General features: G+C 40.4%; 1 protein-coding gene across 8 annotated transcripts in view; it reads left to right on the forward strand.

The window, feature by feature from the left end:
* Positions 1 to 12,183, forward strand: part of tpk1 (thiamin pyrophosphokinase 1) — a 152,609-nt gene that overhangs the window by 120,223 nt on the left and 20,203 nt on the right. Inside the window, exon 1 of one of the 8 annotated variants that reach the window (XR_011521108.1) lies at positions 1,093 to 11,246. The exons of the other annotated variants lie outside the window; for them this stretch is intronic. The gene's annotated coding sequence lies outside the window, so the exon portion shown is untranslated. Of the gene's footprint in view, positions 1 to 1,092; positions 11,247 to 12,183 lie in introns of those variants that run through there. 8 annotated transcript variants of the gene reach the window in all.

The raw sequence follows: 12,183 nt of genomic DNA on the forward strand, positions 1-12,183 counted from the left end.
GCCATTGCTCAAGTCTCTAAACTGCCGTAAAGCAACATGCAGTCAGTACATCCGGTAGTGGACCGCGGGTGAAAAACTGTATAGTGCGGTAAAAAGACGTCACAGCTTTGAAAATGAACATACCGTAAATCCTCTAATACAGGCCTGGGCCTGTATTTGACTCAAGCTCATCAAGCTCCAGGCCTTTATTGGAAGGAGGGCCAGTATTAGAGGCAGGTCTCTATTTCTATTTGAGCAAAATGAACTAATGGTTCGCTGGAGTTTTTGACAATTAAAATTGCGCCCACATTTTCAAAGTTAAACACATTTCTTTTAACAACGGTAGTTTCTGCTTCAGCCCTCTCCCCCTTCCCCCTGCGCAGCGGCCGCAAACTCACTGATGCGCCTGCAGCCTCTCGGAGTTCCTGCTGCTCTAAACATTAAAATAATTATTTCATTTTCTGTTCCTCACTTCTGATTACCTTCAATGGTGTCTGTTTGTTGCAACCACCAGGTACAAAAACTAACTTGTTTTTATTCGACTATTTTTCTGTCCTGCCTGTTTATTATCTTCCTGCATCTCCTCTCAATCCTAAAGAGAAACTGCTACCTGGGTTCATATATATTCACCTTATGAGTTACCTTTGAACTGCAGTTCTAAAAGATCTACCGACCACAAAAACAGCGGAGTGCTCACTGCTTGCCGGCCGCATCAGTGATCGGTGCGTCACCGGATGACAAGGTGATGCGCCCCGCTCCACAGCGAAATGCATCAGGCGCAAATAAAAGACAGAAAGCATTATAGGAAATGAACCGACATGAACGATCGCGTGTTAAATTAGTTTTTGAGGTGGCGACACCTGATTGTTACTGTGGCCGTGCTCAGGAGGCAGATCTACCGACCGCAAAAACAGCGGAGTGCTCCCTGCTTGGCGGCCGCATCAGTGATCGGTGCGTCACCGGAGGACAAGGTGAAGCGCCCCGCTCCACAGCAGCGAAACACATCAGGCGCAAATAAAAGACAGAAAACATTAAAGGAAATGAACCGACATGAACGATCGCGTGTCAGTACCGACGCTCTGGCACAGCGCGTTGCCCCCCCCCCCCCCCCCCCCCCCGAGCGCAGGAGCTTGTCACCTGCTGATAGCAGGCTGCTGTCTTTTTCGAGGGCTGCATCTTGCCGGTCATTATCACGTGACAGCGAGCAGTCGATGACGGGCATAAAAAGTCCCTATAGTGAAGTCGACTAGTTTGTACAACCCCTATTGCTCACCGGTGTTCTGCAGCGCACGTTCTCTTTGAACTTGATATCAAATTTTCGCCTCCTCTTCGTCCCCGCACGGTTAAAGTTAACCTCGCGGTCTATCACTGGCAAATCAAAAGTGAGACGATGACACAACCACCCCCTGTACTTGCTTGTTACCACATTCCACCCGGCCACAATAAGAGACCGGCCATTATTCACCTCCGCCGACTCTGACACCGGCCAAAATATGAGACCCGGCCGTTAAATGAATACAGGCCTGTATTAGAGGATTTACGGTAATAGATGATGGTATGCCGCCAAAACTTAAAAAAAAAACATTATTTAGGATGTAACAATTTTGCTATGTGTCTTTAAGTCTATGATCATGTTCAACAATACTATAAATACATTTATTCAATAAACTCGTCAAGTGCTAAAGAAGGTCGAGGATCCAAGTTTTACACAAATTTTTAGAATATATGTTCACTAGAAAAGTAGATATGCATCAAGATATGTGTCCGCTTATATTATAATAAATTATTTTTGTAGTGCCTCAGATCATGCCTTTTTTTTTTTCCATATCTACTTTTGAAGTTTTTGTGATCTTGAAGAGCACCCGAGATACTACAGAAATTATAGATATATCTAGTCCCACAGATGCACTCACTCCCATCTGTTTGAATCTGTTCACTAGACTTCATTAAAACAAAAATAGCAATATTTTTATTTCATTTCCTTAAAAATAAATGTCAATCGTGAATGGAACCAAACTGCTTTATTAAAAATTGGGGGAACCTGTTCCCCCCAAAAATTACGTCCCTGCCTGTGGGCATCACTGATGAGCCTAAGCCAAAGCCAGTGTCGTGGCTGTATTTCAACAACGTAAAATGTTCTGGATTGGATGGTAAGAAAATATTCATTAAACACAGGTGGGTGGGGCTTGCCTGATGCTCTGTTTTATAACAAGAATTAAAACCCCAGAGACTTTCCCGGAAGTGCGCAGATATCCAGATACCGCAATGTGCAATTCTTTGTATCAATCTCTACGTTACAAGGGCGGGCTTAACAAATTATATATATATAATTATTTAATGCCTGCAATATATCACAGTATGGGGTATGACTTTTACGGATTTCTAAAACATCATACATAATTCATTAAAGGGACTCTTGGCAGTTTTTACTTGCTTTTAGCACCCCAGTGTTTGTTTAGGGGAACCAAAAGCGAAACTTACCATCTCGCTGTTTATTTGTCTTTTTAACATCTTAGGGACAGCAGTAGGTCAAGAGATGGAGTGGGTTGTCCAGTAATCAGGGGGTTGCCGGTTTGAAGTAGAGGCTGACCGATATGTTATTTTTATTTTTATTTTTAAGGCCGATGCCGATTTTCAGCACATTGATTCAGAAAGACAACTGAACACTCACTATCAGCTTCTAAAAATAATTTTGGCTGATGGCCAATATAGAACAAATTGAGTACATCAGACCGATATGTGAACCGGCCTCTAGTTTGAAGTGCGATATTCTGGCCACAGAGGGTGGTTGGGTCTGAGTGACATTTCATTAACCCTCTAAAGGGTCATTTTAGCAAATACTGGTTCAACAAAATGAGTTAAAAGTATGAAAAAGTTGCATAGTATCCATTTAAAGGAGGAAAACTCCAGATTGATACTTAAAGGTGGCTTTTCTTGCCCTGACCACCTTTTCAGATGAGACAAATGAGACGATAACTTGTGGTCAAGGATAGTTTCTTTTCTAGGCTTCATTGCCCCTGCCCTGGTTTCATCGTGGCAGCAGTTTCCATGTGCCCTGTGACATCTGACTTGACACGCTTCAGGGATTCGCTGTCTGGCTTTGCCCCATCTGCTATGGTTGGGAGCTTTCCCTGGACCATATCTAATAAAGTAAACATGGAGGTAGGAAAGCGAGGCCATTGCCACTCATTTGACGACTTTTCAAACCATCTCCATAACTGAATCTTAGTTTTATTCCTCGTTTAAAACCAACACAAATTTAGAGCTTGTCTTTAAAATAATTTATTTTTGCTCTTTAGCCCTTTTTTATCTTCTGTTGTGCAGTCAAGCAGGCATCAACAAAAGGTCTCTATTTTCTTGTTATTCAAATTGCCGTCATTCCAAATGTCAAGCGCTGCACCTGTTCCTTCCTAAGAGCAGCCATCTATAAAAGGTGCACCGATTTAGCCTAACAGGCTTCTTCTATCAGTGCAAAATTCGAGTTCTGATGATTTTTTTGTGCATTTTGATCATTCAAGGTATTAAGTGAGTAAACACTCTTAATATTCACATTACACATTTAGGTCAAGCTTCGGAATATTTGTTTTGTAAAGAGATCTGGGCTTTGCTTGATCATACAGGTGCTGGCCAGTAAATTAGAATATCATCAAAAGGTTGAAAATATTTCAGTAATTCCATTCAAAACGTGAAACTTGTACATTATATTCATGCAATGCACACAGACCAATGTATTTCCAATGTTCATTACATTTAAATTTGATATTCATAAGTGACAACTAATGAAAACTCCAAATTTGGTATCTCAAAAAATTAGAATATTCTGAAAAGGCTGAATATAGAAGACACCTGCTGCCACTCTAATCAGCTGATTTACTCAAAACACCTGCAAAGGCCTTTAAAAGGTCCCTCAGTCTTGTTTTGAAGGCACCACAATCATGGGGAAGACTTCTGACTTAACAGCTGTCCAAAAGACAATCATTGACACCTTGCACAAGGAGGGCAAGACACAAAAGGTGATTGCTAAAGAAGCTGGCTGTTCGCAGAGCTCTGTGTCCAAGCACATTAACAGACAGGCGAAGGGACGGAAAAAATGTGGTAGAAAAAAGTGTACAAGCTCTAGGGATAACCGCACCCTGCAGAGAATTGTGACGACAAACCCATTCAAAAATGTGGGGGAGATCCACAAAGAGTGGACTGCAGCTGGAGTCAGCGCTTCAAGAACCGCCACGAGGAGACTCATGAAAGACATGGGATTCAGGTGTCGCATTCCGTGTGTCAAGCCACGCTTGAACAAGAAACAGCGCAAGAAGCGTCTCGCCTGGGCCAAGGACAAAAAGGACTGGACTGATGCTGAGTGGTCCAAAGTTATGTTTTCTGATGAAAGCAAGTTCTGCATTTCCTTTGGAAATCAAGGACCCAGAGTCTGGAGGAAGAGCGGAGAAGCACAGAATCCACGTTGCATGAGGTCCAGTGTAAAGTTTCCACCGTCAGTGATGGTGTGGGGTGCCATGTCATCTGCCGGTGTTGGCCCACTCTGTTTCCTGAGGTCCAGGGTCAATGCAGCCATCTACCAGGAAGTTTTAGAGCACTTCATGCTTCCTGCTGCTGACCAACTTTATGGGGATGCAGACTTCACCTTTCAACAGGACTTGGCACTTGCACACAGTGCCAAAACCACCAGCACCTGGTTCAAGGACCATGGTATCCCTGTCCTTGATTGGCCAGCAAACTCGCCTGACCTTAACCCCATAGAAAATCTATGGGGTATTGTGAAGCGGAGGATGCAATACGCTAGACCCAACAATGCAGAGGAGCTGAAGACGACTATCAGAGCAACCTGGGCTCTCATAACACCTGAGCAGTGCCACAGACTGATCGAGTCCATGCCACGCCGCATTACTGCAGTTATTGAGGCAAAAGGAGCCCCGACTAAGTATTGAGTGCTATACATGCACATTCTTTTCATGTTCATTCTTTTCAGTTGGCCAACATTAGAGAAACAAACATTTTTTCATTGGCCTTTAGAATATTCTAATTTTCTGAGATACCAGATTTGATGTTTTCATTGGTTGTCACCTATAAATATCAAAATTAAACGTAATAAACATCGGAAATACATTGGTCTGTGTGCATTGCATGAATATAATGTACAAGTTTCACGTTTTGAATGGAATTACTGAAATATTTTCAACCTTTTGATGATATTCTAATTTACTGGCCAGCACCTGTATATGCACAGGAAAGTGTTTAGCTCTCTGGGGATGGTACAAGTGTGAAACCTTTAAAAGGTACAGTTTCTCAGGTCTTGTGCACTTATCCACAGGCTTCGATCACAGGTTTAATTGTAAATGCAGAGGTGAGTGCAGTCCATTACGGCTGTAGTCCTGGGAATTAGAGCAGATAAAGGCACCAAACATAAGAAGCATGAGAGAAAATTATCGGAGTGGTTTGGTTTTGTTGGGGTTTTTATTTGGTGAAGATTTGGTAAAAATTAGCCAGACTATTTTTCTGCAATTATAAATGATAAAAGTTTTTATTTCTATTTAAAGTAGTCTTGTTGTTGACAAGCTTTTTTTTTTAACAACTTCATTTAACTTCATAGGAGTTCTAAAGGTTTAGGTGTTGAAATGTGTCTTGCTCATCTCTGGGTTTTTATCTTCTGTACAAATTATAGCTCTGATTCAACTTCTCAGCGCAGACAAACAGAAAACATTTCAGAAATTTTAAGAGTATTTTCCGTGCTGTGATTATCATCCTTTACTCCATTTCCAGTTAGAAAAAGGCCTTTGGATTGAATAAAATTTCAATATACCAAGTTCCATAATATTTAGCTCCCCAAGCTGTAATATTTGGAGCATAAGTAATGGGATAGTCCGAGCTAAGCCATTTTACTGAACTCCAACTGATACCAGCACTTATTCCATATTCCAAATTATTTGCGCTCTTTACACTCAACTTTTTGCATGCTTTTTTTTTCTTCGTTCACAGTCAAACCTGGGCTTAGAAGGACAGACCAACTTCTTGTTGGACATGGACTGAGTTTTGATGGTGTTGCCATGAGCAATGCTTTAAAAATCCCTCATTTTATTTGCATAAAGTGTCCCAACTCTCGTTTTCTCCGCTTGTTTCTTTGCCGCAGTACATTCCTTTGTCCTTGCCTCACAGAAAATGACTGGCCCTGCAAATAAGCACTATAGCATTAATCGGACATGGCGGGGTGTCATTGAGTCTCCGTACCCATGATAGTAGCACAGGAGCTACCCACTGGAAACCACTGACATGCTTAGTTCTTGCACAGCAACCTTGAGATCCCACTGTGCCTTTGTGTGTGTGCATGTTCAAACGCATTAATTCCTGCACTTGTTAGAGAAAACGGGGTGTGCCTGACACTCTCTCTGGCTTTATGAATTTATTTACACCGATTATAATGTTCAGTGGTGTTTGAGAGCTGGAGACTGAGTCTGTTTGACAAGCCTTCCACGTCCACATATTGCATGTTTAAGTCGTTGACTGTCGTAGTCAGGATCATAATAATCTGTTTTATTTCCAGCTTTGTTCGTGTGCTTATCTTGACAAACAGCTGTGGCAAACCATGAACTATGATGCCCTGCTAGTTTTTACATCTCCATGCGCAATCTGTCAGTTCTTGTTCCCATGACAATTATAGTCAGACTTTTGACCTTGAAAGAGAATGACCTTCAGTTTAGTTCAAACAAACCAACAAGTAAGAACAAAGTCTCATAAATAGAAACTTAATGAAGATATTCGGATTATTTATTTTATCTGATGGCACCATCTAGTGGCTGTTGAGGATATCACACTAGATGCTTCATTTCCGTATTTATGGCCAAAACTCGCTTCCGTAGCCGACAAAACAGAGCTAAAACACATTGTTTTACTATTATTATGCCTATGTGATATTGGGTTTTCATATATTTATATCTTAACAAACCATGAGAAAGTTCACCAACTCAGCATCAACCGAGATACATCCTTAAATGCTCGAGCATGCTCTGTGATTGATGTCTGTACATTAGCTAATGGTTAGAGATGACCAGCGCTCAGTTCTTTTTGCATGGAGCTCTATGGGAAAGGGGGCAGGCTTAGAAAAAAAGCCATATTGCCTAAATTATATCACAGTACATGATAAGACAATCACTTTCATGGATTTCTGAAAAATCATACATGATTCCTGAAAGAGAGAAATTTGAGGTAGCAGCTTTAACGTGTCAGATGTGAGAAAAAAGAAGGACTGGAGGATTGGTTTAGTAGTTTCACTAGCTTCAGTACCTTGCTGACCATGCCTACCTATCATCTGATAGGCTGCTATGATTTCAGGAGCTTGGGGTTGGAGTAGAGCTTCTGCTGCTACACGTCCAGAGCATCAATGAGTAAGGGAACTTTTGAAATGGCTTAAAATGATTCATGGTTTCATGATTCCTGAAACCAAAATCTGAAAGGAAGTCCCATAGTCATCATCACAGACTGGTGAAATACATCTCTGCATTTGGCCCGTGTGAGCTGCAGTGGTGGTCGCGCTCGGGAACTATTTTGGTAGTTTAATCCCCCAACCCAACCCCTTAAAGCTGAGTGTCAAGCAGGGAAGCATTGGGCCCCATTTTTAAAGTCTTTGGTATGACCCGACCAGGAGTCTAACCCCGATCTCCCAGTCTCAGGGTGGACACTCTACCACTAGGCCACAGAGCTGGGTAACAGAAAACATGTTGATGGATTTTAATCATGGTTGGAGTTTTAATAGAGACAGTAGAGATTTAAGTGCCAACACAGATTTGCACAATAACATGTTACATTGATACAGAGAAAAACAAGCCTTGATGCTGAGTTTTCATATAATCAAAGGACACATTGCATCTTGATGCTAAAAATATTGACATGATTGTGTTAAAGATTGAAAAGTTGAACAAGGACATTTTGTTTTTTGTTGTAGAGTTAAAATCTTCAAATAGCTCCAGAGCCAAATAGCGCCTTTACTTCTAATGTACTCCTCTCACCATAGCTTTCTGGGACACTTCTGTAGCAATAAATATAGATTTATATCTATATTTCTAATGTGGCGTAGGTTTAGCTTGTTTATAATCTTATATTAATTAATCGGGGCACCACCAGTTTTCGGAACTGGACCATTGGATTTAATATCTATATCTTTGCAATGTAATCAGTCTCAGAGTTAACACCACAAATTAATCTAAAGGATGAATTCTTGACAGAATGCGCTGATTATTCTCGAGAATTGCTAAACAATGATCAGGTGTTATTTACATTTTGAGTTTATTACAAACACCACTTAAGGCATGGACAAAAAGGACCAAACACAGCTTATCATTTCGTGCATGGAATTAAGACAAATGTTAATCCAAAGCTTTATGGCAGTGATAGGAAATAACTGATCTGTAATAAAGTGGAAATTTGGTGACACCAAGATTATAGGAAAATGGGTAATAATTTCTAAAAGGGGGCAAAGCGATAGTGTGTGTGTGTGTGTGTGTGTGTGTGTGTGTGTGTGTGTGTGTGTGTGTGTGTGTGTGTGTGTGCACGCGCGCGCATGTGCGTGGTAGCAGAGAAAAGATGATAAATCTTCAAAGCTAAACGTGAATTTGGATCGAAATAAACATGCCAGAAACTGATAATCTGAATTCAATAATCGGCTCAGCCAATGAAACGAAACACAGACCTTTCTCCTCGTCGCCAGAGGGTGGCCAGAAGCTGAAACAGCCTGGGTCTTGGTTAGTGCTGAGGACTGAGGCCTGTAGGATGTTTGGCCCTGAGTTGGTCGGCAAAGTCTGTTGAGTTCAGGAGAATCTCGTGCCCTGGAAGTGGCTTGACTTTTTAGGTTCGTTCGCTTCAACAGCACCGAAAATGTGGAATTCAGATCGCGAATCCAAATGATCCCAAATGAAGTCGAATAAAGAAAAATTGTTCCAAATTGGTTTTAACTCTTAATATGAAAACCCTTCGTACGGGCCACGCAGACTTCCAGTTTCACGTAGAAAGTCAAAACAAAACAAAACAAAACGGAGCTCTGAGTTTGCTGTAACTTTTGAGAGCTAATGGCTTTACAACTTTTATGAGCGTCGATTATCTTTTGCTGGGCCCAGGTGGAATAGCCCAGCAGAGGTTTGCTTAAGGCATCTTTCTTCTTTGTTCTGCTCCACGAGGTCTGAACTTCTGGTTTTATAAACTTTCTTTTTGTCACACCCACATGTATTTCACTCCTTAACCACTTGATGGCTCTGTGGCTCTTTCACATAACCTCTGCCTTTCCAACAATGATCACAATTTACCAAAGTTGGTCCATATGGGGGTCAAGGTATTACTTTAAACAGAGAAGAACAAAATTTATGTCTTAAACTTGACAGTTTTACCATTAGCATGAATTTTAACTGGAGAAACACAAAATGACATAGGTTTAACATAAAAGAAAACACAAAACAAACAGTTTAGGTCTTTGGCTGATAAGATTTTAACTTAGAGCACCTTGATTTCTATTTTAAGGTTAAACAACCTAAACACTTTCTTTGATTGTAGATTAACAATCTCAAGTCATGAAGCTCCCAGGAGGACATTAAGGGAAGCTTTACAACTTCCCCCATCTTGAGAAAAGGGTTCGTTTGAGAGTTGATGTAAATCAGACCAATTTCTTACACCTCCTGATTGGCGCAGAAGGGAGTCCAGTCAAATTGGTGCAATTTACGAGCCTGGGAGAGTAGTAGGAGGTAACCAGAATGCTGAAACTGCAGGCCAGTTTCAAATTCCCCTTTTTTTTTTTTTGCAGCTAAATGTGAGAGGAAAAACTTTGTGAAAATGGTTATGTTCTCCTTCATGTGAATTCAAACAAAATTGATCTGAGGATATAAAATGTGGATTTCCGCTACACTTTTTTGTAGAATTGTTTTGTGTCCTTCCATTAACGACATGAAGGCTATTTGGAGAGATAAAACTTTTCTTGGTAGTCATTAAAATGATTAAAGCTTCATGCATTCATTTATGAAGGCACTTAAGCCCAACAGACCCATCTCCTACGAACAAAATTGAAACGGCCGACACATTAAATCAGTTGGTTCTTGTTTTAGTTGATTTCATCCAGCTGGGCTTTTTTCAGTGGCTTTTATAGAGTGTGTATGTTTAATGTAAAAGTTATATTTTGAAGTTATGGAATTACGGAAACTGTTAATGACTGCCATAGGAAAATCAACGTAAATAGGCTTAAAGAGACATTATGTAGTTTTTACCATTAATCTCTGGAATTATCCACCGAAATATTGTTGAAAATGAATTAAATGGGTCTAGTTGTTGATAAATATTGGCAGCTTCATAACATATAACCATAAAAATCAGGTCTAAAGTACATACTAGGGTGTCGGTCCAAGTCTCTGGGGCATGCCATATTAGACGCCAAATTTCCTTCTGGCTGGTTCTGGGTCCTGCTCCTGTCGATGACGTCACACTAGATTAATGGCTGGACAGACGATCTACGGAAGTTACATTACCACGTTCAAAAACATTTAGGCAGGTAGAAGTGTGAATTTAATAACAAAACTGGTAAATTTTTTCCAAACCCTATGCGAAAGAACTGAATCGAAAAAGAGATGCGATATATTTTAGCCGAGTGGTATTACCCTAGTTTGCATCATCAGCAGGTGCAGGCCCCCAAGCTTATTCGGTAAGTACAGCGCCAGAAAAGTGTTGGTATTGCTCTCTCTTTATGGAATTAGCCCAAGGACCATCGAGCTTTCTGCTCCACAGGGAACATTTGTCATTATGTTTTTTTTTTAAATGGCGACAGTCACGGTGAAATGGTGTAAAACTAGCCTGAAATATATGAATGTACTGCCCTCTATTGCCAGGAAATTACATACTGCCACTTTAAAGAAAATACAGATAAAAGTTTCACAGGATTCTTGTTAACTCTCTTTAGTTCTGCGATCTACTATTGAACTCAGAAAACAATAGCTGTCTGGATGCCTCAAGATCCATACAGGCTCTTTAACTACCTATTATACCTCTTATTCATGTCCATCTCTTATATCCCTTAAGTTGAAGATAGGGGTTAAGCACTTTTGGGGGAGGAGGAAATTTCTCCAAATGGCTATTTAGAGGACTTTTGAATCACTGCAAACTTGATTTCTGCAAGTTAAAAGCAAAGCTCTTGTACTGATTATTATGGGTACGAAGGTCAGTGAGACAATGAGTCTCCATCTGCGACTGACTATTATCCTTTGCTGTGTCTCGGTGTGAGAGACTTACTGGTGTGTGGAAAATCTTTTCACTCATTTCATGCGACTCGGTCGTCTCTCATCTGACGGCTTAATATTAAAAAGCATTCATCCTGCAGCAGCGTTTTTGTGAGTTACGGCTTCTGGTGTGGTTCAATTGTGTGCGTTTAAACCTGCTTCGTCATGATGTTTTGGGCTTACTGGGGATCACAATGAACAACAAATTGCTGTCATCCACAAACTATCTTTCTTGCACAGTGTGTGGGTGGGTATGAATGTAGCTCTTATACACTCTGATTTGGAATTAGTGGTCATGCATGTGTGCATGTGCACACCTCATTGTTTTCATTTCAGCTCCTTTTGATGTAAGGGGTATGTGGATATGTTTACTGTAGGAGTGTGTGTGTGCACAGTGAGTGTCGTACATGCACAGAAACAAATGTTTACTGCTAAAGTAAAGCCCAGGGAGAGAGGAACTTTGTAAAAAGCTATTTCAGTGTTATCAAAGGCCCCTATGCATGTACGTTGAAGTCACCGTGTTGCTATATACCTTTTAATCTTTAGTTTTAGCAACAATTTTCTATTTGATTTGTCTGCATGGCTTTTTGTAGCTATTTGTTATTAGGGTTGTCACAGTGTGAAAATTTAACCTCACGGTTATTGTGACCAAAATTACCACGGTTTTCAGTATTATTGCGGTATTTTTTTTAAACGTTCTACATTTTCACACAATTAAATAAACCCTGTATATCAGGAAATATTGTCCTCAGTTTGTGTCTAAATTTTGCCTAAAATGTGTTATTTTGTAATTATGTTGTTTATTTGTTTACATTTTTCCCTTTAGTCTTTAAAATACCAATATTTGCCCATAACATCTTATTTTATGTCTGTTTGATGTCATCATTTTAAAAATATTAGATCAGATGATACTCAGTACTCGAGTAGCCTTCTAATCAGGTACTTTTTTACC

Source organism: Nothobranchius furzeri, chromosome 7, assembly GCF_043380555.1.
Source record: "Nothobranchius furzeri strain GRZ-AD chromosome 7, NfurGRZ-RIMD1, whole genome shotgun sequence".
Classification (NCBI taxonomy): domain Eukaryota; kingdom Metazoa; phylum Chordata; class Actinopteri; order Cyprinodontiformes; family Nothobranchiidae; genus Nothobranchius; species Nothobranchius furzeri.